This window comes from Plectropomus leopardus, chromosome 21, assembly GCF_026936395.1.
Source record: "Plectropomus leopardus strain MGB_pleo_1.0 chromosome 21, ASM2693639v1, whole genome shotgun sequence".
NCBI classification, from domain to species: Eukaryota; Metazoa; Chordata; class Actinopteri; order Perciformes; family Serranidae; genus Plectropomus; species Plectropomus leopardus.
In genome coordinates, this window is record NC_142196.1 from 21,408,964 (window position 1) to 21,434,200 (window position 25,237).

The 25,237-nt window shown below is 39.5% G+C and overlaps 1 protein-coding gene across 3 annotated transcripts in view; it reads left to right on the forward strand.

The window, feature by feature from the left end:
* The window catches only part of cdh19 (cadherin 19, type 2), a 253,887-nt gene that overhangs the window by 203,060 nt on the left and 25,590 nt on the right, over nt 1–25,237 (forward strand). The window contains exon 1 of one of the 3 annotated variants that reach the window (XM_042510330.2): nt 21,854–22,096. The exons of the other annotated variants lie outside the window; for them this stretch is intronic. The gene's annotated coding sequence lies outside the window, so the exon portion shown is untranslated. Of the gene's footprint in view, nt 1–21,853; nt 22,097–25,237 lie in introns of those variants that run through there. 3 annotated transcript variants of the gene reach the window in all.

Here is a 25,237-nt window from a genome sequence, read left to right on the forward strand (position 1 = left end):
TTGTTACTTATTGTGCCTCAGTGACGGCGATAGCATTACGTTTTTTGAGTTATCCATCTGTCCTTCTGTCCTTCTGTCCATACGTCCGCCCGTCCATCCCATTCTTGTTAAGTTAATATCTCAGGAATGCCTTGAGGGAATTTCTTAAAATTCAGCACAAACATCCACTAAGACTCAATGATGAACTGATTAGATTTTAGTGGTCAAAGGTCAAGGTCCATGCGACCTTGCATCTGTCTCATGAACAAAATATCTCAAAGGGGCTTTTAGGGAGTTTCCTCAAATTAGGCACAATGTTCACTTGGACTCAAGAATGAACCGATAAGATTTTGGTTGTCAAAGGTCATTTTGACCTTAAAAAAAACATGTTTTTGGTCATGAGTCAAGAATTCTTATGCTAATTATGAAAAAAAAAAACATTGCAAAAATGTCTAATAAAATAAAGTAATGACATTTTATATCCAAAAGCCCTTCAGGAAATTTTCTTAAATTTGGCACAAGCGTCACTTGGATGCTCTGATAAGATTATTGTGGTCAAAAGTCAATTTGACCTTGTGTCTGTCTCATTCTTATGAATTAATATATAAGAAGAAGGCCTTCATGGACTTTCCTCAAATTTAGAACAATCATCCATCAGCATTCAAGGATAAACTGATTAGATTTTGGTGGGCAAAGGTCAAGGTCAGCGTGACCTTGTCTCAATCTCATTTTCAAGATGCAATATCTCCTAAAGACCTCGAAAGAATCTCCCATTCGTTGAAGATGAGTGTGAAGCATCCATGTTATAGAGCATTTAGTTTCTTTTCAGTAACATCTATACGTCATGTGTCATGGCTACATATGTCTGTCCAGCAGTCTCCGGACAGACATGGATTTAAACTGGAAGTGCAACTTGACTGGTTGGCAGAGGAATACAAATGTGAGGCAATAATTCTAGTTTTTCAATAGCTGATGCACATGGACAAGCTAAACCTGTCATTCTTCTTGTAGTTAAACTGCAGAATAATATTAAAAAAACATAGATGAATGAATGCATGAAAAGGTTTTGCTGTTTTTCGACACACTTTTTATGCAAATCATCAATCCTTGTCGCTTGTCCTCTGCAGAGTAGCCTTTACTCCAACATAATGATAGTTTTTATAACTCAATCAAGAGGATGGTCTCAAAATGTATTTGATTCAAAGGACTGGCTGTCATTTCAGTTCATACCATTTACGACGGCACGAATCACAGAAGCGGAGCAGCAGAGAGAGTGCTGTGCCCTGAGGAATGTTGACCCTGTCATAAGACTGCAGTATTTAGAGAAAGAGAGAGAGACCAAATGGAGGGAGGACAGATTAAGTGGGGAAAAAAAGAGCATTCAAGAATTGAGTGAAAGAGTGCAGAGGCTAAAGTGAGAGAGATAGAGAGCAGCTCGACTGAAGTGTAGGCTGAAGCCAAATGTCAATAGGTGCACTGTACTGTTGGTTGCATCAGAAAGCCACTGATGATGCAACCATCAGTATGGTGCACCTATTGATTAAACACCTTGAGGATCCTGTGCTATACTGTTGTTTGTAGATTTCTGTTCAGCCTTTAAAGCCACACTCCAGTTCATTTTTATGATGTTTAATGTTTTTCTATGTCTTTTCCTGGCAATGTTGATGAGCTGCACTGTTTTCCAATAACTTTTTGACAAATAAGTCATTTTTTAACACAAAGTAAAAAAAAATAAAATAAAACCTTGTTGCTAAAGTGGGAAGAGGATGTATGACGGAACCAGAAGCTGCTGATCAGATGTCACCCTCAATGCTTTCCTGTGTACACTGTCATGTCTCTGCATTAGTTAGTCAGTCATCTCATCTTATATTTGGGCTGCAATAAAAACGCAGCGGATGTGGATTGTTAGCAAAGAGGATGTGCTGCAGCATTTCTGTTTTTACTCAAGTCAGTTTATTTTTTAAAGCCTATTATCACAATTCACAATTTGCCTCACAGGGCTTTACAGCATATGACATCCCTCTGTCCTTAAACTCTCACATCAACTAAGGACCCCCCCCCCCAAAAAAAAAACAGAAACCTCAGGAAGAGCAACTAAGGAGGGGTACCTCTTCCAGGATGGACAGACGTGCAATAAATGTCATAAAAAACAATACAGGCGCCCAGGAAGTGTGCCAGGCTTTGAAGCAATTTTCATAGTGGCCAATTAGTGGTACTGTAATTTTTGGGGTCTGTCACATGATGCCACTGGGTTAAGAAAGACTTTTCCCATAGACTTACACTGGGAAAGAGACATCTTTTTAGCGTCATAACCTCCTCTAAATGACTTGTACCACCATAAGGATTTAATCTATTAGGTCTGATAACATTTTTAAAGCCTAAAAGAGACATAAGAGTAAATTATTTGATCCCCATTCAAGCGAGTGGAGCACTAAACTGGAAGTCAGCAGCTCAGCCAGCGGGAGTTGGCCACTTGGTGGCGCTCAGTGGTGCTCAGCCGTGGTTGGCGGCTATAAGTCAACTCTCACTGGAATGAACGGGGCCCCACTATCGCAGGTCTCTTAATACATCAATGGGCTACACCTGCAGCGCACACATGGCATATTGGTGCTTCTGTGTTATTACGTGGAACAAACTGGCCACATTTTAATCAGTGAAAGTGGAAACACACCTGACAATGTAAAATTGAGTTGACCTCATCAGTAAGAAAGATGTAAGAAAGGCATAGTTGGTTTTTTTTTGCTTCTTTTATCCCCTCAAACGTTTAAATATTGGAAAAAATGTGCACAATTTCTTGCCTATTTTAATCTTTTGAAAATATCTTATTTTGGCCGTGACTTGGTTGTCATCTATTTACAGCACACCTTGACTAAACAAGATCTTTTATTGTTGGACTGCAGCTTAACATTTCTCAGCACTGAAAAATATCCCTCTATTGCAAAGCTCCGACTCTACAAATTCTATTCTGTGTACACTGGACAGGTTTGATACATTTGTGCAGAAACCTTCTCGACCCTGCTACACAACTGTGAGATCACTGACCTTGACCTTGAATCGCTCTCGTGGATTAATATGAGCAACTCTTCCCCGGAGCGTTCACAGTGCTGATTTATGATTTTGAGATGTTTGTCTGCAGCTGTGCAACTTAAAATATGTCTTGAACAGTCAAAATGTTTGTGTGCAAAGCAAGACTCTACATCCAAGCATGAACAAATTCATATAATACAATAACACAATGTTATATTAAAACGATTAAATTAACCCTTTGAAACCTGAGTGAATTGGCTTTTTTTTAAAAAAAAAAGCAATGACCAACTTCATAAGAAATGGGGAAAAATAGCAAGAAATAAGTAAAAAGTTATTAGAAAATTGCTTAAAAATAAGCAAAAAATAAATTAAATTAAATATAGAAAAGAAAAGTAGGAAACCCCACAAACAGAAACAAGAAAATGATACTTAAGAAAGTGCTAAAAAATAAAAATATAATAAGATTGAAAAAACATTGTAACACTATTTGAAATATACAATTATGAAAGAATACAAATGTGGTTTTCTGGACATTTTATAACTGTACATATAGATATAGATGTAGATGTAGATATAGATATAAATATAGGGATACCTTTTATGATTTTTTTTCCTGCAGTTTGTCAGAAATTTCTTGCCAAATTACTCATTGCCTTCTCCCCATGTTTTCAAAAGAAATAAACCAATTTTAACCAACCAGAAGTTTAAATTCTTGAGAAAGGTATCTGAATGACTGATGTTGATCCAGGTGCTTAAGGGTTAAAGTTTGAATGATACCTAAAAAAACCAAAAACATTTCCAGTGAAGATCAGAGCTGAAAAATACAATTAAACAATAAAACTGAACAGAAATAAAAGCCGGGGCCTTGACATCATTATGTGCATTAACCTATTTTATCTTACAAACAATATAATACCAAACTTTGGTCTCCAATAAATCTGCATGCACATATTAAGAAATAAACTCTAATTGAATGTGTATGTTACACAACAACCCGCAAAACACAACTAATTATCGTTCTGTGCAGAAATGCAAAACATTATGCATGTCTTCTCATGCTCCCTCATTATATTTGTATTATTTAGACAAATATGCCTTAAATTCCTATTTATAATGCAATATGTCATACACCCAATAAACATGCATAATTACAGAGTTTACAAACTGAGACTAAACAGCCGTCAGAATGCATGGCAGTGTCCTGTGACTGGTGTTTGTTCAGAGGTCAAACTGTAGCATCAAATCATAGCAGTGACATGTTTGGGTTTTAATATCACCATATATTAAAATTCATTAGATCCATTTGATCTGAAATCTGATCCTGTGCAAATTGAATATTCGTTCATTCTCAAACTGACAAATAAATAGCAGTCGGAGAACATCTAATCTAAATCCGTGTTTTCTCCTGGTTACAAAGCTCTTAATACCCCTCTAATGCAATATGCATACTGTAGCAATGCACAGCTTAAAACCAGCTTCTCTGGGAACCAAAACTTCAGCATCGAACTGTATAGAGCATTTGGGCAGAATACTGAACCACACTCACTTTTTCCTGGAGCGAAAAACACAGAGAAGCAAAAGCTCAACAAAAATCTTACAAGCCTGCCTTCAACGTACTTCTAGTTTTAGTAGAAAGTGTTTCACTCTTTTTGCCCCTGTCTGTTTGTCGAGGTGCCAAGAGGATTACTCAGCTAACACTGGCATCATCATTTCCTCTCTCGTGTATCAAACAGCAACAGTATGACTCAGGCTAAGAGGGTTAATACCTTCAGTGTTAGCAGGAACAGCTCTGTCTATGTAAACATTATTCAAATTCAGTTTCGACAGATTGCTGTGCGACGCTTACATGGTTTACTTGGATGGTTTTGAATCTGTTAAAGGGGAACTCTGCCAGTTTAGTTATTAAAGTTCATATTATTGCAACGGTTTAAGACAGTCCAAAAATTCCAGTAAACATGAACAAATCTCTCCCAAATCCAGAAACTACAGTGTGCGATGTCATATGCTATAAAGTCTGGAGCTGCTCCATAGACGGTGAATTGGGCAACATGGTACAGATGACACTGAGTATGTTTACTTACGCAAAATAATCCAGTTTTTGCCCTTATTCCGAAAAAGATATTCCTACCAAGTTGTTTACTGAAAATTAACATTCCCCTGATACTCCTGTTAACATGCAGCTGTTCAAACTCCAACAGTTTGCTCCGAAATGTTGTTTATTTTTTGTTTGACCATGCCAGCTCAGCCTCCCTCTTTCATTCCTTCAACCACCTTCTTGGAAAGGTCGGCATTGTTGTGCCTATCCAAAAGCCTTTGAATAAAGTCCTGCTTCTGTTTAAAAGGTTCTGCTTGCAGCCACAAATTTGGGCTTTTTTGCATGCATCTCTACTCCAGCCTTGCAAACTTGGCGAGTTGGTTTGTATTCAGCGTATCCATGACAACACACAAAGCCCAACGTAAACAAATAACAGGCCATATTTCGCAAACTATTTGTCCAAACTATGATATTGAAAACCCAAATATTACCCACGTCTTAATTGTAAAATGCTAAATTCAGAATATTTAAATGGAACATGCTGTTAATATTCAGAACAATAACATAACTCTTACACAGCAATACAAGAAAACATACTTGGAAAGGCAACACACTGGTTCAAAGTACACGTTTGTTCATATTTTCATTGCTTTTTGCCATTTACAAGAGAAATAAATTTGAGTATTAGGAATAACTTTTTTTTTTTAGGATTCTTGCTAACGCAATGCTACCGAATGCAAGTAAGCTGGTGTTTCGGTGGTTTATCCTCCTAAACCCAAATAAAAAGCAGCTGTTTGCTGGTCACATTAGCTAGAGTGAGTTAGCACATACTGTAATTGATTCTTTACAGATTTGCTGGGTTTTTGTGTTTAGTGGAGGCTCAAAAAAGAAACTGATATTGCTACTTTAACATGTGTAGACAGACCTTTTGAAGCTTACTGTCAGTAAATTGACTATTTACATCCGTTTACATGATTAGTATTCAGACAACTTTAAAATGCAGTTGTGTTACTCTAAGTCGTTTTGAAAAGCTAAATGGTTAAATATTATTACAGCACATTACTGGACATGCAGTTAACACATCAGCATTGCTTATTGCTTCAGATTAGTCTTCCACTTGAAGGATATTAGTCCTGTACTCAATAGGAACTGCCTGTATTTGTTACCGCACCGTGTCATCTTTAGATTGCTGTGAGGAAGTGAGACATGACGTATGCTTCTGTCTCTTGTCATCATGAAATAACCAGAGGCAGTGCAACTATTGCAATTATTCAATTTATTCTGATGATACTGATGTTCCCCGCACTTTTATTCTTTGTAATCTATGATGCAATAGTTATACAAGGTGCATCAATAAAACATTACACAAATGTAAAAGCCAACAAGCTGTGTGACATATGAATATGCTGATGGGTTGCTTTAAATTTTTTAAATGGTTTGAAACTTAACTAAAGATGCTCTCTTTCTGCAATCAGACACATCAACACACTGACAGAATTAGGTGAAATAAATTTGAGGTGGCACTAAGCAACCCCAAAGAGAGCGGCTCCGGTCTTAACTTGTAGAGAGAAACTGAGGCGTAGACGAGTTCAACTCAGCTGATTATGAAACGCAGACCAAAGAGGCCACGCTCAGATCAAAAGGAAAGTTAGAAGAGGTAGAGATTTGCAAAGCCAATCCCCACCACCCTGTTAGCTTCAGATACACTGCTTGATAAGGTCTCTGGATCGATACCCTGATGGACACGGTGACAGAGGCAGTGTGGAAATGTGCTCCCAACCACCGGGAGCTTTTCATGTGTTGTGTTGCGACAGGATTGGCTCATCACATTGGACCTTGACTGACCCGTGAACATATCCGGTGAAGAGTGTTTCCTGGAAGTACTGTGTGCTTCTTAAAATCAGGATTTCACAGTCAGAAAATAACTACGCACATTAGCATAAGTACAATTAATGGCATTTTCAAATGTCCATGTCATGCAAACCCAGTCGCTAGAATAAATGTTTGCATCGTACATTTCTGCAAAACACAGATATGTTACATCTGTACATTTAATACGAAGCAGATATGTTGAACATTTACAGTTTTTTTTTCTCCAGTTTTCAACACTGTGGTTGACATGTAATTAGGTAAGCGTCGATTTGAGTTAGGAAAAGATCATGTTTTGGCTTAAAATACTTTTGTGGCCACAATCTTGGCTAGGTTTAGGCACAAAAACCACATGGGAATGATTATTACATTATGTTTTGGATTATAATACCCACTTTTGTTGCCACAATCTTAGCTGGCAATGACGTGAATTTAAAAAATAATCTCGGCCAGGGTTAGGCTCAAAAACCACTTCGTTATGTGTAGAAAAAGACAGCGTTTTGGTGTAAAATACAATATTGGCTGTAAATATTCTGAACCATCCTTAAATAACAAGGCCTTTTCCTGTTTCAACACAACAATATCCCCATGCATATATCAAGGTCCATAAACAAATAGTTTTCCCAGTTTTGTGTGGAAAAACTTGAGTGGCCTGAACAGAGCCCCATCCAACACGTCTGGAACGAGCTGAAATGCATTGCAAGCCGAGCCTTATCACTAACATCAGTGACTGACCTCACTAATGCTCTGAATGTGAGTAAATCCCTGCAGCCAACTTACAAAATCTTGTGTAAAGCCTTCCTAGAAGAGTGCTGCCTGTTTTGTTAGCTTATCACACAAGGGTGTAATGTTCAATGTCTACATACTTTTGGCCATGCAGTGTCTGCAGTAATATTTACGGGGCCATTCCGCAAACTGAGAATTTAATTTTTGACACTTAAGTACATTTTACTGATAATCTATACTTAAGTAAGATTTTGAATACAGGACTTAATCTTGTAATAAAGTGTTTTTACATCTTCGTATTGCTGCTTTTACTTAAGATTTAGTATCGCATTTTTATTCTTCTGCGCCATTGATGGTCCTTCAGGGACTTTCTTTAAAATTAGCACAAATGTCCACAGGGACTCAACGATGAAATGATTAGAATTTGGTGGTCATAGGTCAAAAGTCAAGGTCACTCTGTCCTTATCTATCTCATTCTTAAGAACATAACATCTCAAGAACACTTGCCCAAACTAAGGTTATAAAACTGTTTTCACGGGCAGAGTAATACTCCCCATGATTTTAAAAAGTTTTTGCACATGCAAAATTTGTGGAGTGCTCCTTTAATTTACACACGTCATCAACCACCAAGATTTTATTATTCCTTACTATTGCACTTTGTTAGCACCTTTTGCACTGCATACATAACATCAGGCAATCTTTACAAAGTCACAATAAATCACAGAGGCTTCTTCTCACTCTCCTCTAAAAGCTGAAACCATATTGCTGTGAAAAAGGTATTGAGCCGAACTGCAGGAGATGTGCTCCTAAATGTTGTTTTCCTCGCCAGTCTAATGGAGATTCTGCTGTTACTGACACCGTCAAGAAAAGAAAGTCCCCCTCCCTCTTCCCCCTCGCGGGCTCCCTCTGTTCTTATCAGCGGGAGGGAGATTGAAAGTTTCAATTGGGTTTATCGTATCAATTGTCCAGACTGACATTCAGGGGTTAGGACTGGCAGCATTGTCATGGTCAAGGGAAAAATTCACTCTAAACAAAGTTGTAGAGAGCTCTTAACGGAGATGCAATGTCAAAGTGTTGGATGTGATGAGAGCATAACATGTCAGGCTATAATGCAATAATGTGGGGGAAGTTATTTAATATAATGTAATTACTTCATCTTACAGAATCTATTTTTGAAGAGTGCACTTAATACAAATAATTGAGTATGGCCTCAACATGTCCCTCCATTTAGCCAATTCATCCGTCCCTTTTATTATGGCTAATCCTCTTGAGGGTTGCAGGGGGGCTGGTGTCTATCCCAGCATGCATTGTGCAAGAGACGAGATATACAATGGACGGGCTGCCAGTCTATCAAAGGGAAAACACACAGACAACTCAGGTTTGAACAGTGGGCCTTCTCGCTGTGAGGCGAACACTGAGCTCCTGTCTCATCCCTGAAGGCATTATATCCCTTTGGGTCCTTTGCCTTTTCATTTTGTTGTTCTATGGTGAAAATACATGTTGTTTTATTTGTTTCCATGAAAATATGAGCTGACACTGGTTGCTAAATTCTCAAAACACTGTGGCTTTACACTTTCGCATATGGAAAAAATTAGAATGAATAGAGAGCTCCAGGAATTAGTCTTAAAACCCAGAAATGAGTTAGCATTTTAGCACTCCCAGTCTCCTGGTCTTGAGGTCAATGCGTTTTTTAATGTGTTTGTGGCTAGAGTTAGCTTCGGGTTAGGGTTGCTGACATTTGCTTAATAGTACTAAACACCAAGTACCATCATGACTGATGAATAAAAATGTTGATCTGATGATGACACTAGATTAAAAGACAGTCACCAAAGTTTTTGAAGCTCATTCCAAATTATTATCATCATAATAATGTTCTGCCAGTGACACGTAAAGCTAGATAATAATCTGTGGTTTTAACGAGTCCTTCGGGCTCCTCCAGAGCTAAAGTAACTTCAGGCTTCACCTCGACGGCACAGATTATCAGATCATGTTGATTTCTTCTTTCCGTAGATAAAGTTGAATCACACTGTTGACATGACTATCACTGTTTTTTGTCTTGTTTTTTTTGTGGAGATTTATCTATCTTAATAACAGTGCTCGCCTCCCCACGTGCAAACCAAAGTGAGTTTTCACCGACACTATTTTAAAAGGGCACCATCGCTGCATCCTGGGCTCAGTGCCGCCCAAGACCATTGTGATTGGTTTGAAGAAGTTCAAACAAGCCAGAGCATTTTTTCCTATATAGCAGAACAATAATGTATAATTACAGACGTTTCTCTAGCCCTGACACAGTCCTATGGAGATAGGTCTGACTACCTGAGTGTAGGCAGCCCGTTCTCACTCCAGATTTTTCAAATAGCGCCATTCTGTCAGTGCGTTTGGCGTTCAAGCATGACACTAAAAACACCCTCTGCATCCAACTGGAACGCAGCTGGATGGCATCAGATGAGAACGCAGTCGGACAGAACCAGTGGCATTATTATCATATACAGGCGTGTCCACATGCAATGCGCACGGGCGGTGCCATTTAACCATCGTGACAGTCCACGCTGTTGTGTAAACATAAGGATGATGATGCTTCAGCCCACCACATGTGCATTTGTTGCCATCACTGTAACAGCATCCCGGAGCATAAACAACTGATGCAGATGGAAACTTAAAACGTTATGAGTAGATGCAGAAGGTCACTGACAGAGCTGCACCATGTGACGAGTTGGGATGAGAACATATTGGACTATGGGATCACCAAAGTCATCACAGTGCATCCTCTGGAGACCATGAATATATGTGCCAAATTTTATAGAAATCTATCCAATAACTGCTGAAATATTAGAGTTTTGACCAAAGTGGTAAACTGATCAACACACTAAATACTTTGAATAATAAAGACCTTATTGCCATGCAGAAACAAATCCTGGAGCTGCCTCCTTTAGTAATTAACTATAATTCACTGGAGACTGAGTCTGTGCTGAACATTTGTTTGAGCTATCACACCCAAATTAGCTTGTGCAATAACAGAGCTGATAGGTCTGAACTTAGGAGGTTTAATCTGTCCAGTTTATCCCATGAGTCAGAAGAAAAAAAGATCCCCTTTTAGAATGAGATAATTTTGTCATATCATTTATTAAGTTTGTTTTAAGATGTCCATTGAGTCACAGAGGAGGCTAGAAGTTACCGAGGTCTTATTTCTAATCAGCAAATAAGGAAAAATCTGTGTTGGCATCTTCAGATCTGACTGGTTTTCATGTTGGTTTTGTCAAGTTCTTGTTGACTTTTGTGAGATGCTGCATTGCTACACTTTACAAACAGTTTCTCACTACTGAACTTTTGCTGTGGCAATTTGACCTGTACTCCATTTCACATGTATCCACAGTTCAAACCGCTCAGTGAGGTGAAATATGTTATCAACACCTTCTCCAACCTTCCCTATCATTTAGTACCTTTACTGGATAAAAAGACACCTTGACAAGGTGTCTTTTTATCCGTGACTTAACCTCCTGCAGCATCCGTAAATCTGCTCAGGGTCATAATAGGTTAACACATTTAGTATTTTCAACTAATAAGTCTAAAAAACATGCAATGGGAAAATCAGAAGTTACTTCAGTGAAGTTTTTCCAAAGGCACAAATCTGACTATCTTCATGTCTCAAATAATTCATATTCATTCCACCACCTATTGTAGAGAGATTTTCTGTTTCAATTGCTTCTTGTTCTACCTGAAACTGCGCTGCTTGTTTTTGTTTTACAATTTAAAGACACATTTTAATGAAACACATACAATTGTTTTTAAAATTAGCTACCAGTGTTAACTGATTTTGTTTAAGGTTTCCTGAGAGTTTGATTTAAGTTTTGCTAATTTTTCATTTTTTCTTAGTTGACTGACATGTTTCTTGATGATATAACATAAGTGGGTGGTACTCAAACAATTTACACCTAAATTAACACCAATTTAAATAACTATTGATTTATGAACAAAAAAATGATTGTTCACTATTTATTCAGTGAACAGTTCACAACATTTGTCAAAATGGAATCAACAGCTGATCTGTAGGTGTTAGAGGTGTAAATATTTGACAACGGTGCTTCAATTTAATTTCCTGTTCCCCTCAGAAGAGATGCGGCGCATCATAAAATCTGACATTCAGCCCATGATTCAATTTGAAATGATTTATTTCAATGCCTACAAAGTACAACAGCTCTAAAAATGTAAAAAGCAACAACTGCCGGGGGGAAAAGCAGGTTTGTGATGGAGAGATTAGTGGGGCTTCAAACAGAGAAACAAATTCAAGTGTTTCACTAATGATAACATTTAAACGTGCAAATTAGCATCTTACATAATGTCACAACTATGACTTAAATTCATATAAAGAAAAATACCTTTAAAGGATTAACGATGGGGATTGATTTTTTCCTTTTGATCTCCTGCTTTTAGGTTTACATTTTAATCATCTCCAAAATATTCAGTCCCAACATCTTTTTTCCTGCCGCAGTGTGGTTATTGGGATGAACTATGGTAAACTTGCTTTGAGCTCCCTAAATGTCATCTGGTAGAGTTTTGCTGGCTTTTGGACTGTTGCTCAGGCTGTAGGCAACACATCTGTATTTTTGTGTAGCTCGTCACCCATAACCGCCACCACAGACACAAACGGTACCGAGCTGGATCAAAAGACTTACCTGCCCCTCTATCACAACTCAAACTGAAATCTGATAAAATGCTAAGACTAGGCAGTGCTGATTGAATATATACCAAGATTATGTTGCTGCACTGCCTGTTTTGCTTCTAAAACTTTTTTCAGAAACATATTTTGGTGCACTGTTTGACTGTAATATGAGAACATGTGAACAGCAAGCGAGCGCCATACTGCTTCTTCCAAAGTAAAAAATGGAGGGTAAAAAAACTGAGATCTAAGAGCAAAACAAAGCAGCACTGATCAAATATAAACCAAACTTCTACTTATCACCTCAAATGTTTTATCTTACTCTCTAACTTTAATAGAAGCTTTTTTGTCCCCAGCGAGCCACAATTGTATTGCAAAGACAACTTTGTCACCCTCAGCAGGAGTGTTTATTGGTCTGGTGTGGCACAGTGCATCATGGTAGTTGTAGGTTTTCTACCTCTCTGGCAAAAGCGAATGCCATAGTCCTTAATATGTTATTTCTCTGCTCATGTAGCACCAATTTCAAAAATATTTGTGTATTTCCACTGAATAGATGGTCTAGTTTTATGTGAGGACCCTCTTTATTTCAGAGAAATACTTCTTTAAGTGTCAGCAGCTAAAACCTAGTGCTTCTGTTTATATCTGCAAAATCAGGTGGAAATTATACTCTGGAGCAATCCTGCTGTTTGAACTGAAAAGAAGCATACCTAAAATAGGTACACGCCTAAAATAGATGGGACATGAGACAGCAAAATGCAGCTCTGTGACACAAGGCCACGCAATGGCTTTTGCATGACTTTCCTGCAGTGTTTCTAGCACTCTGTCATCACTCAATTGTAAATTAAAACGTGGGCAATTTTGCAAAACGTCTGGAAAGAAATTGCTTTTGGTAGCTTCGGAGCATTAAACACAGACAACAGTTTTGCAAGGTTCACCATTTTTCTTAAAAAAAACCTTATGGAGTGACAGTGCAGCCTTCTAGCCAGAGAGAAACACACAAGTGTCCAATAAATCCCCCCAAACTATTATAAAATATTAGCTAATCTTTTCACAATTCAGAATGACATGGATGGGGATTTTTTAACAGGTGCATTACTGCTGAAGTGCCTTGGGGGCAGAGATTAGCTACTGCGCCAACGCATGACTGCAGGAGTGAATGAATAATGCCACGAGCCGAGTATTACTGTGACTGGCTACTGTGAGGACTGATTCTGCTGCAATCTGAATGTCAATATTTAAGCTTATACTGTATATCCCCGCAACTGACATTTGTTCACCCCGCAGATATTTTTGCAGCTTATAAAAATAATGCCAGAGTCTGTAGTAATTTGTAAACTCATCTATTATTTATCATAGAGCAGCCAGGGCGACGAACGTCCCGGTGCACCTACATATCTGCACATTAACTGCAAACACATTTGGAGCTAATATTGTTTTTTTAATGTACAGTGTGTGATGTGTCTTTTCATGGCGGGATCGGTTGGAGAAGCAACTGCAATATATCACCCTCTCAACCTCCAAGATTAGGTGCAAAAATTAGGGTGGCAAAAGTTAACAAGACATGCTGTTCTCACCATGTGTCAGCTTGTGTTAAGATGCCCCTTGGCAAGCACTTTAACGCCCAGTATCCTCACATGAACTGCTTGTGGCTGTTTATAGTCACGTCCTTCCCTCTGCGTTGGGGTTAAATATCGACAATATCTTCAAGTCAAACTGAAATTGAATTTTTTTGCTCAAACATCATAAAACACTTTTTATTTAGATTGTAATCACCAAGGAGAAGAAATCGAAGTCTTGTTTATTTTTCTGATGTGGTAGTTCCGCCTGCATTATTGTTCTCCAGGCTGGTATTTGATTTAAATATAGTTTGGTTCCACAGCCACACAATCAGTTAATCAGCAGGGAGGGTATCTGTGCTCTACAGCTAAATATCCTCTTAATATGACACATTAAGACCTTTCAAATGCTTTTATGTCCGCAGCAATGTTTATCACCTTGGTCAATTGTTCCGTGTATGATTCTCTGGGTCACCCACGTACAGTTTACAGGCTGTTGATGTTGTACTCCTTGAAACCTACAACCTTGACTTCTTTCTTTTATGTCTAAATATATTTTACCACTCAAACTGCATTTGAGACATCTAACTCCCTTCATATTTTGCAGTTTGAACTATAAAGACAGCCGTTCCCAATCTCTTAAATAAGAACACAACATAAGCAAAGAATTTGAATGTTATTTCTGTGGCCTCAATCAATATTTATGAACATGAGCTACTTGCTTTCAAAGCCAGAAACCAGAACAGGAAGTCTGAAACAGCGGCTTCATGGACAAACGTGACGATGCTGTGGTTAAGGTGTGGATAAAGCTAGCAACAAAAAACACTTTGTTGAGGTTTGGAAAAAAAATATATTTTGGATTAAAATACCAAGTTTGGTCATTACAAATACGATTGGACAGTCCTGACCTCTCGTTTAAGAAACAAAACAAAAACTTGTATTAGTCTCGAAGCGTGGTCTGATGCTTGACAACCATTTCGCCACCCACCAGCCCCTCAGCACAACTATGTCACTTTAGAAATGTTAATATATTACGTATAAAATGTACAAATAAAACATATCTGTGGTTTACATAAACATACAATGCCAACATTTCACTCTCGCGGGTGGGCTGTGTGTCCTCCTATATGTTAAACGTTGGTACATAACTGCATGTGCACCCGTCGAAGAAAGGGGAAAATGTCTTGTATCGACATTAGCAGTAGTTATAACGTCTCTTAGCAACGCCAGGTCTCAAATGTCAGTCTGCTGCCATGGAAACGCCCACATAGAGGGCTGAAGAGGCTTTCTCCACTAATATGTCCAAAATCGATTTTATCTTCCATTGAAAATGGAAAAACTTTAAATTTCAGACTGACCAAAAGGAATCATGTTGTTTTTAAATACGTGGTTATTTTGTGTTTTTGCACTATTTCCATACTTGTTTAACAGTACACAAACTGCCAAATTCTCTAGCACAACAAAATAGCCCCTTTTTTTCTGGTAATGGATCAGAAAAGCAACCTACTCTAAAAAGACCTTGACGAACAGATCTTAACTGCTCCGCCCAATCATTCCTGCAATATGGAACAGCTGTCTACCAGCAATACCAGCACAAATCACTCATTAATCACCTGTTTGTCTTAAATACTGCAGCACGGAGGTGGCCAAAAAGGTGCCAGCAATTTTATGCTTTCATTAGCGGCTCACAGCGATGATTACCTGGAGGGCAGTTGAAGGTGAAATTCAAGTTTTGTACAATTCAGAGATTATTAACTCCCTAACCTGCGTAGAAAAAGCTGTGCAGGAGTGGCAGCAGCTCGGTGATAGATGTATTTTTTCGGGTAAGATAGAGATAAGGAGCCTCTGCTGCGACAGAGATGAGATCACAAAGGAGCTGAGATGTTGACATCGTCCCTGTTGTCCTTATATAACGCGTTGCTGTCGCAGGTCTTAGACTTACCACTTTTGTTCGTGTCCCCAGAGGTGGCTGCTTTCCCACCAACTCAAGGTAGAGGACATTGTCGGGACACGGCAGCTTATACATGTTAATGTTCCCTTTTTCCTATTCCACTCCTGTTAGATTGATGGCTCAGCAGCGGTTCTCATTGATCAATCAGACACAATCTGCGTCTCAAATGAACCCAGGCCAGGGGGATTGTGCATTCTTCCAGGGGAACCACATCCCTAAGGGTATGACAGTGTGCTGCACTGGATCGATTGTTTTCAACTTATTTGTGTAAATACTTTGTAACCTTGCCGATTTATCATCTGCATTTCTTTGCCACTGTGCAAGAAAACTACAATAGATATCAGGCGGCCTGCTGACACGGGGCCCCGGCTTGTAATTTTCATCTCTGCGGTCAAGTCAAGAGAAGGATTATAGGAATGATGAGAATTAATTATGCATTTCATCAGCATGATGGATACCACACGTTCAACTCAAAACTATATTTCCCCCGAGAACAGAGAGCAGTCGGCTCCTTCCTTGAGTGACTCCTCTGAGAAATGCTGTCAGTTCTCACTCTCAGAAGATGAAACTTTGCTGACATAAAATGAAAAAACTGTGATATGACTTTCTTACCACAGCAGCTAATGTAGGTGGTTTTACTTCCTGTCAACTTCACACACTGTAGACAAATCTCAAGAATACTGTATTCTAAGTAAGTAAATAAACTGCAGAAGATAGAAATCACTCCTTTTAGGTCACATTCATCCTATTGGAAAATTCAATATCATAGTGTATGTTCCATTTAATGCATCCCCGACCTGGGAGCCTGGCCCTGCATGTTGCCTTAAGCCTCTTGTGGTTTGTTTGGGCATTCATTATCTTTATATTGACAGCTGGGTTTTATATTATGAGCAGAAATGGATTAGTTGTTTTTGGAGTTAATGACAAATTGGAAGTTTTCCATCGAAAGTATTCACCCTTTTGAGACTGTGTTGTCATGGCATCCTCCAGGTATCTTATATCAGTGGCTAATAACAAGTCAGACACTATAACTGTATATAAACTCATCATTTGGAGCCACAGTCTGCACAGTAGCGAACTCATGGATGTGTCAAATTGGATGGCTTAAATCTAAATAGTGAAATGATTCATTTCCCGGGGGGGTTTGATGCTCACAAAAATGACTGATTTACTGATTAACAGATGTCTCTTTCCTGATGTAAGTCAATGGGGAAAAGTATTTCTTGGCCTGTGGGCATCACCCACACCGACCGACTCCGACAGTGTTATTCCACTTTTGGCCACTATGTAAAATTTGCATCAGAGCTTGGCGCCCTTCCTGAGGGCTTAGGTGATCTCCATAGTATCGAGTTCTTGCCTTCGGACCAAATGCGAGCGGCACCATTCACGCCACAGACACGTTTGGCCCATGTCCCATCCAGTAACATAGAGGGAGATTTATGACCAATACTGCAGCTGGCCTCTAGGGGGCAATCAAAATGTTGTGGCTTCAGTTTTGAGAAACTGGCTTGTTGTCCATCTTTGTAAACAATCATTGGTCAGACACCCCCACTCGCTTCTTACGCAGCTGCTAATCTGCCACACTAAAAGACCCCACACACTCTTTGGAGCTAAATGCCATGTGCATTACTTTGTAGCATTATTTCCCTGTGTCTTGTCTATTATTTGTTCATATTTATATTTTCGCAATATACCTTGTATTGCGCAGATGTAATGGCCACTTTCTGAAGGAAAATAGCTAGAATAGGATTTATTTAAACTCTCATATTAGTGTTTTGTACTCACTTCAACACGTTTTTGATTAAAAGTGCAGCATTAACTGCATGGTGGCATGAGACTTTGATGTTGTGGCTTAATATTTGCAAAATGGAAGGAGCTGTCATTTTCAGAAGTATAATTACCTCCTATAGGTCCTATAGGTTTATATAATTACTTCAAGTTTGATATGTATCTGTAAAGTAATGAAAAACTGTTAGATAAATATACTGTAGGCATAAGCTGCGTAAGTTATGTGTAAGTACCTCTAAACTGTTTCTAAGTACCTGATCAAATGCACTTGTCGCCTTGAGCTATATATTCTATGGACAGAACCACTTAATGTAAACAAAACATTGCTGTCTGGTTCCAGGAGATTTCCCCTGATGCCCAGGAGTGCAGAGTTAGTGCTCATTTGTGGCAGATTCCTGGAGGATTTAGGAGACCTGAGATGTCTCACAAGTAGTCGGCCAGCAGCTGGTCGAGAGCTGGCTGCTGGCCATTAGTCAGCTGTGTGAGCTGCTGGTTCAAACATCACCACAAACGACCGCAGAAATATCTAAAAAGGGATGTGTGCAGCTTAGTGACCAGGATTTATATATCATTTAGCAGGTGAAAGATTGTCTTTTTTTTTTTAAGAATAATATTTTAGAGTCTATGCTACTGTGACCCAATTTCTGTCCCCCTCCGTCGGCCCAGGCGGTTGACAAATGCACAATCTCGTGTGGAGGAGGCAGACACTGGGAGGAGACGCTGATGTTTCCTGTCGAATAGAGAGATCCACCTCAGGCGGCGTCAGCTCCGTCCTTATTTGTCATAAGTGTCCGCTGTTTCCCATGGCTAAAGACAAAGGCCAAAGAACGTATGAGGAACATGCATTTTTAATGTGACATTCTCATCAAATTCACCACAGTGGACTGAGCAGAATGCCAATGACGCTTTACTTTTCTTCCAATTACAGCGAGACGTTGCAACAATATGAACGTAAGCCGTGAAGGGCACAACATGACAAAGCCCAAACAGTTCAGTACTTCATCTCTCGTAAGCCTGAACTTGTGAACTTCCCACTGACGTCGGTGTAGTGTTGGATTAGGCAGTAACTTGTTTTTCAAAGAGATATTCAAAGAACATTAATCAGATGAGCACAATAGTGGGAAGAAAAAAATGTGAAAAACAACAATGTGCGCCTGTGTAAAATCATCAGTTTAATGTCAGAGTCACATTATCTTCTCTTTGTGCCTCCTGTGAGGAAAATGATGTTCTCGCTGATAGTGAATAATACAGAATATAAGCACGCAGTATATCACCATTATAGCTTACATTATTTATACAACATGACACCCCTGTGAATGCTGATTTGACCAGACTCACCTTCATCTTGTTGCAAATATGCTGACCATTACTCCGTGCCCGTTATTTGACAGCCCTGAAATGTCACCGTAGAGACTGAGAGATAGTCAGATTCACCGCTGAGAAGAAGACAGCGGGAATGTAAATAATCCTTGCTGGCACCAAACCATAGCTTTCATTTCTGATGTTCTTTTGCAGTGGTCGGTCCGCACTCCATCATTATAATGAGGGAGGTTCAATTAGACAAGGTCTACAATGGGGGTTTTAAATGTCACAGTGCAGGTCCTGACATTTCTCTGTTTGATATGGAATCAGAATGGGAGCGGAGGAGTTCACAGGGAGAACTAATCTCAACTTCCGAAATAACAAATTCCACCCTGTCACAAAGCGCTGAGGCTGCCGCGGCCACTTTGGAGACATTTACGCCCCAACGATGCTAGCTCGCCCCTGTTAGAGACTTTTAATGGTTGAATCTATTAGCATTGTTTAGGTTTGTAATTAGCCCACGGAGGTTAGCGTGTGTATGAGAAGCGTGTAACGAAGGCTCTTTGGGTATTTTATCTAAAGGTTATTTGGTCATCAAATCAAAAATGTCTCAAGAAATGACAAACTTTTAACTTGTGGTAATTGGGGTGACCACATTTTCCAACAGGGCTGTAGAGGAAGGTAAACGCGAATATAAACATCATACCCCAACGTCAACAGAGGACAAATATCTGAAACCTGCTGCAACAAATAATAACTTGTCATATTAAAGATCAGGAACTAAGTAGTCGGCTGTTACTATAGTTTAAATGACCTATTTGTAATTACCAGCCACACAGTCCAACTAAATAAGGGGCAGTATTTCACCCTTTAAATGACCTATTTGTATTCCAGTCAGTGGGGTCAAAATTAGGCTGCAGTCTTATAATCTCCACGTGGCGTTTGTGTATAGTTTACTTTATAGCGTACTTCGCTCAGTTTTAGTAACGACACAGTAACAAGCAGACAGTCACATCACGACATTTAAAAAGTTTATAGCGAACTGTGAGCCCACAGTTTGTGTTTTCATTAGTTACACTAAAGATATGTTTCGGAAAATAGCCAACGTTAGATGTTACTTACCAGTCTAAATAAACGTCGCAAGTTCAGCATCAAACCGCATCGTTTTACTCGCCAAGCTTCTTCAGCATCTGGTTTTGCTTCTTACATCGCTTCATTTCTTTGCTGCCAAATGTTGCTTCTTTCCAGGAGCTGCTTGTGATGGGTATAAGGGTCGTCACTGAGACTATAACTTCTACGCTGTATCCAGGCCAGCTCAAGTTCTTCATCCTCAGCTGCGGCACACTCGAGGCTACAGTGACTCACTATCGGCTCTCAGGCCAGGAGGTATTATTACAGAAGGGACGGCCTGTCCTTGGCCGCTTAGCAGTGGATATCTCTGCAGTACAATACATAGGCATCTTGGACATAATGTCAAAGGTGTTACTTCTTCACACTCATTCATTCATTCATATTACTTGTCTTACCTGTCAGTGATTTTAATGTTGAGGCTGGTATCTGTAGATCCAAGTGAATATGTGGGCATTTAGGTAGAAGAGGAAGTTAAATAAAATCTTTAAAACTTGATAGGATCAGAGATGAAGATGTTCCACCCACACCTTTCTAAGATCAGAAGACAGATGATGAGTTTCAGAAATGTTAAATAACAAACTAGTTTACAAGCCAACGGGAAAATGTGGTTTAATATGATGGATCGCGTTTGTTTTGCTGACCCTGGTTCACGTTTGATTGGATAAATGTATGCATACACCTCCTGTGCTCAAAATAAATGATAGGACATTTTCTAATCTACAGAGTGAGAACAGCGAGATATCAGTGTAAGTAACATTTTAGGTACAAACCCAAACAATTAACACCAGTTCACACAATAAGGACTTGGAAAACATGTTTTTCAAGTCACTTTGCATTCGAGCTGTTTTAACCTCCAAGGCTATCTAACTTGTTGCTGCTGGACAGTATGGTTTATATTAGCATTAATATAAAGCCATAGCTTGTTAACACCCACAACATTAAAATAATCCCCAATTGTTGCAATTAACACCTGTCAAATAAAGGCTTTTATAATCAGGGCTAAAGAGAAAGGCAGGATATTCTCGTGGAGGCAGAGAAACATGGAGAAAGTAAAGAGAGTGTAACTAGTTAATGATTCACTGAAAATAATATGAAGGAAAACTATCAGAGCTTTAAATTTTATACATTTGGTTCCAACGTTATCATTTTATTAAATATTATTATAATTATTATTATATATTAAATGCAAAGAGAGACATAAAACTATCATGATCAGCTGAGGAACACAACATTTCTGATGTCTCATCTATCGGTGAAACTGTTCACATCATATGTGATTAGGTCTCAGCAAATCCGCATCTGTCAGTTGTTTTATTCCTCAAACATTGATCTATAATGAAGACCTAATAGATCTTATTTTAAGACTCCATCTTTCCATCCAGAGCAGCTGAGGTGAAGTAGAGTTGACCCATCCTTTATTTACCACCATGGCCCTGATTATAAATACATATAAACAACTGAGAGCCTGTGGAGGACAAACAACATCTAGAGTGATTTTGCATACCCCGTGTCATGACAGGTCAATTTTAAAATGTGACCGAATCAGGACGAGGCATGCCGGAACAGCGTGCTCCCCTCGGCCTGAATGTCAAAAAACAGACTGTTGCCGTCCTATCACTAGCAGAAATAGTGGTCATACAGTGGATGAATTACCATCCCCTCCGCGCTCCAGCTCCACTTTAATAAGCGCTGGATTGTTCACAAAAACGGCGAGGAAAAAACAGAGAGGGTGGAAAGATAGAAATCCATTTGTAAGTCTGGTGCTGTGACTATTTGCATGGCGATGAAGGCCCTGTGTGTTCTGCAGTGTCCCAGACAATAGCGCCTGTGTTTGTTCTTCCCCGGGAAGTTTGAGAGGGGCAGAAACAGGCAGAGGAGAACAAGAAAAGGAGGGTCGTCAGAGCAGGGGATTACGCATTGTGAGACGTGCTTCTGCTATTGTGGTGACTGAATTGCTTTCCAGTACCAGGGCATTTAGTTAAGCAGATTGTGTTTCTTTACACCCGTGTGATGATTTCTCTTGATGGCGGTTGGTGACAAGTGGCTTTGGGGAACGGCAGCATCGACACAAACAGGTGGGTGTGGCGGTCGACGCTATACATCCTGTAAGAGTTCATGTTTTGTCAGAAGACAGTTTGATGCAAATTTTATTTATTATTCAGATAAAGATGTATATAGGAATACAAAATGGCTTTCAACATAAAAGCAGCCGCAGGAAAGCTGGTATCTTTAATAACTGAAAGAGTTCTTTGTCTTTGTCACTGCAAGAAATCCGTAAATTCCTTGCATATTTTTTTGACACAGCTGCACCTTCTGAAATAACTGACAATGACATTTTAAATTGTTTCAGAAATACCTCCAAAGGGGATTTAATTAAGTGTTTCAGCGTGATTTTTTCATGAGGCCTCTGTATTGATAATTTAACTGTAATATTTTTATCCCTTATTGAGTAAGTGACCTCTTTGTACTGGCCTATAGTATGTGGCAACAAAACACGAGCCTTCGGTGCATTCCACCTTTGGAAACGGTGTGAAAACATTTGATTCAGAGATTATTCAACATTTGGTGTAAATAAATAATTATATAGTTTCTACGACCTTTCTTTACGGGTGAAATTTCAGGCATGTTTCCAGTTTAATAACCTTTTTTTATCCACTTATTCAAGGGCAGTAAACAGCAATGTACAAATACCCCATTTGATAATGCAGAACATCCTGTACAATGAGAAAACCTTGGATGAACAATTAAATGTGCAGGAACTGCCTACATGATGTTGTCATTGCAGTATGTTTCCAGGCAAAAGCCCTTATAGTGAATACAGCAACCTGTACATAAGAGTTCAGGCCTGCCCTTAAAGGTTAGAGATTGAGGGGGATATATTGGCTGAATGTAATATAATATAATCATACTGTATATTATTATAGTGTGTATTATTATAGTATTATGTTCTCTTGTGTTTATAGTTGCCTGGTAATAAGAATGATTGTATTTTTGTTACCTTGGATTAAACTATTCATATGTACATAGTGAGCGGGAGCGTCTACAAGACTACCATTACCCTTTTTCAATGACCACTTTAGCCTGTGTCGTTCTAGTCATAAAATAAAGCTGCTTTTGCAGGTCTTTTGGTGAAAGATCCCGATGCCAAAAGCCACCTTTTGTGTCCGCATGATACGCCGCAGGACAGTGTCAGCTTAGAATACAGCCTGACAGAACTGTTTGCGATGTTATCATGCGCTGCCGGACAGCTGGATGGAAACCGCGGCAACATGATATGTGGACTCTGCGTCAGTTAATGATGCAGCCAGACAAAACCTGTCGCATCCTCATGATACACTGCTGGACGGCGTCAGGTTGAAACGCTGCTGGTAACAATGTAAAATAAGGAGCACCAAGGTTCCTATAAGGCATATAGGGGAGGTGGGTGGACCCAACAAACCCTGGACTTTCACACCCCGGTGTTCGCTTCCTGTCTCAATGTGATGTTTTTATTCTGTATCTAACTATGTGCCCTTTTTCCTAATCCTAATCATCCGTGTCAGCATGTGCTTTTGTTGACGTTCTGGCATTGGGTGACATGCTTTTGTTGCCTAAACATAACCACCTGCAGCATAATCCTACCACGTGTCTTTGATGACATCAGCATCCCAGAACGTCAACAGCAGACGTGGATACCACTACCGTGGTCTCAACAAATGCACATAGTAGGATGACGTCGTTATGTTTACAGTACATGAGCCCAGGGCAACCAACGCAGACTGTCACAATGGCTAGGATTAGGCAGCAAGGTCACAGATTGTTACATTTAGCCTCACATCCACACAGGAAGCAAACTCTTGTTTGTGGGACCCATCCACCTCCACTCCCACCTGCCCTATAAGCGTTCTTTTGTTCATGCGTAACGTCTTTACCTGCCGTACCTCCGCGTTGCATGCGCGCACGAACAGTTCTGTCCGGCCATGTTCTCAAGTGACAACGCTGGTTGTATGTGGATGTGCCTGGTGCCTTCCCACTGTCCGCCAGCGTATAACAACAACAACACTGGTCCTGTGTGGCGAGTTGTCATCTGACGACGTTCAGCAACATTCCAGGAGGACGCTTAAGGTGGCTTTTGGCACTTCAACGCCGAAAGCACTGACAGAGCGGATTTATTTTGACGAGTTTGGAATGAGAATGGGCTGCTGGAAATTGTAATTGGGAGCTGGTTCAGTTTCAGCTTGTTAGAATCTGCAGTCCTTGCTGCTACATGCAGCTAAATCCCCCTAAATCTCACACACTGCTCCTTTAAAATAAGTAAAGATTTTCTGCTCTCTGAATTTTTTCCATGCCTAACATTCCTTAAAACTTGATCTACTTTTGTCACAAACTTATGTTTTTATCACCATAATTAAGTCTTTCAAGATAACTGCCTGTAGTTAAAATTCACCACTTTTTATTTTAGCATCAGTTAACTGTTTTTAATGAAAAAGAAAGAAATAATAGGATGAAGTCCTATCGCTGATGAATGTCAGAGGAAATCCGTGACACTTTGCTAAGCAGTGATGATTTCCACTTGTGCACCTAATAAAATCAAACAAATTACTTACCAGCGAGCACATGATGGCTTGACATTCCCCCAGTTGTTCGAGCTCGGTCTCTGGACTCATTTGAGGCCCTGATTTAGGAAATATAAACTACATGTCAGTGTTATTGTTTCACGGAGCTGAACTGTAAACAACAGGTCCCATGATAGGCTCCCAAATGACCAATTAGGGACATATTGTCTTGGAAGGGTGGTCTTAAAGAGGCAAGGCTTAACAGATGGGTTTGTCTCCAAGATTGCAAAATGGAGTCTATATTTAGATTTTCGGCTTTTCACATTTTCACATTTTTTCCATAATGCATAAAAAAGTATGCGCTCACACAAGGATAGCATTACTTAGTTAGCGTTGGCGGCGCAAATTGATATTGATGTGTCATCCACAATGTCAAGTAGGAGCTTCCTTTCCTTTATCGCCATGTTTAAACATCTTTAACAGCATCTTGGAACCGTTTCTACAACAGAGCGACGTTTTATTAGCGAGAACACATCCCCATATAGGAAAATAATGTGACGGTCTCAGCGCATCTGGTGCTTAACATTGTGAGACTGCAGCTCATTGTCATTCTGTCATGTGGCAGAGGAGCGTACTGTACATACAGGCTACGGGAGGTCTGCTGGAAATGGGAGGAAGGCC